The sequence below is a fragment of the Eimeria mitis genome, genomic scaffold (genome assembly GCF_000499745.2).
Source record: "Eimeria mitis Houghton genomic scaffold, Emh_scaff680, whole genome shotgun sequence".
In the NCBI taxonomy this organism is placed as follows: domain Eukaryota; phylum Apicomplexa; class Conoidasida; order Eucoccidiorida; family Eimeriidae; genus Eimeria; species Eimeria mitis.
In genome coordinates, this window is record NW_013574910.1 from 9,130 (window position 1) to 10,121 (window position 992).

General features: G+C 42.7%; 1 protein-coding gene across 1 annotated transcript in view; it reads left to right on the forward strand.

Annotated features, from left to right (window-relative positions):
- EMH_0019550 (Trithorax-like protein, related) overlaps nt 1-992 on the forward strand; it is a gene marked incomplete at both ends in the record, with an annotated part of 10,675 nt that overhangs the window by 7,875 nt on the left and 1,808 nt on the right. The window lies entirely within an intron of this gene.

The window sequence follows — 992 nt, forward strand, 5'->3', positions numbered from 1 at the left end:
ACTCCTTATGGAAGTAAACCTTCTATCTGTCTCCTTTCTATCTGTCTCCTTTCTATCTGTCTCCTTTCTATCTGTCTCCTTTCTATCCGTCTCCCTTCTATCTGCCTCCTTTCTATCTGTCTCATTTCTATCTGTCTCCTTTCTTCCTCTTCTCTTTTGCCTGTCTCCTTGATCTCTGTCCCTACCTATTTCCCTTTTTTCTGTCTCTTATCCATTTATATCCCTTCTATCTGCTGCACATCTGCCTGCCCCGTATCTTTCTTTGTTATTTCTTTATTCCTTATTTATGATGCCTTTACTCTCTATCGTCTTTTTATTTTCTCTTTATTCCTTTTTATTATGGCTCTGTATTTCCTATACTCCGTCGTTAGTTTCTCTTTAGCTTCTCTCTATCCTTTCTCTATCTTCTCTTTTTTTCCGTTTTTTTTCTCTACATTACCCCTGTGTTCTGTCTCCATTATATCTCTACTCTCTTCATTTGTCTCCTATTTTTCTTTATTACATTTTCTTCTTATTATGCCTTTGTTCTCTCTTTATTTGTCTCCTATTTTTCTTTCCTCTGTCTTTGTTTGTCTGCTTTAGTTGTTTTATATCCTTACGGGTGTTGCAGCATTCGAATGGAGCACTCCACCGATCTAGCTAGCTATCTTGGTAGCTAGCCAGGTAGCTATATGTGTAGCTAGCTAGATGTCTAGCTAGCTAGCTAGCCGTTTCCTCTCTATGTTGCATGGGTTTGTGTTTGTTGTGTGGTATGCTGCTGTGTCGCAGGAGAGCGGCTGTCTCCCTGAGGCTGCGGATCTGCAGCAGCAGCGCAACGAATTATACTTTTTATATGATGCCATCGACCGTCTGAGTAGGGGAGGCTCCAGCTGACACATGCTACTGCTGCTGCTGCTGCTGCTGCTGCTGCTGCTGCTGAACATGCTGCTAGAGTTGGTGCTGCTGATGCTGCTGCTGCTGGTCCTGCAGTTACTGCTGCTGTTGGGAACGTT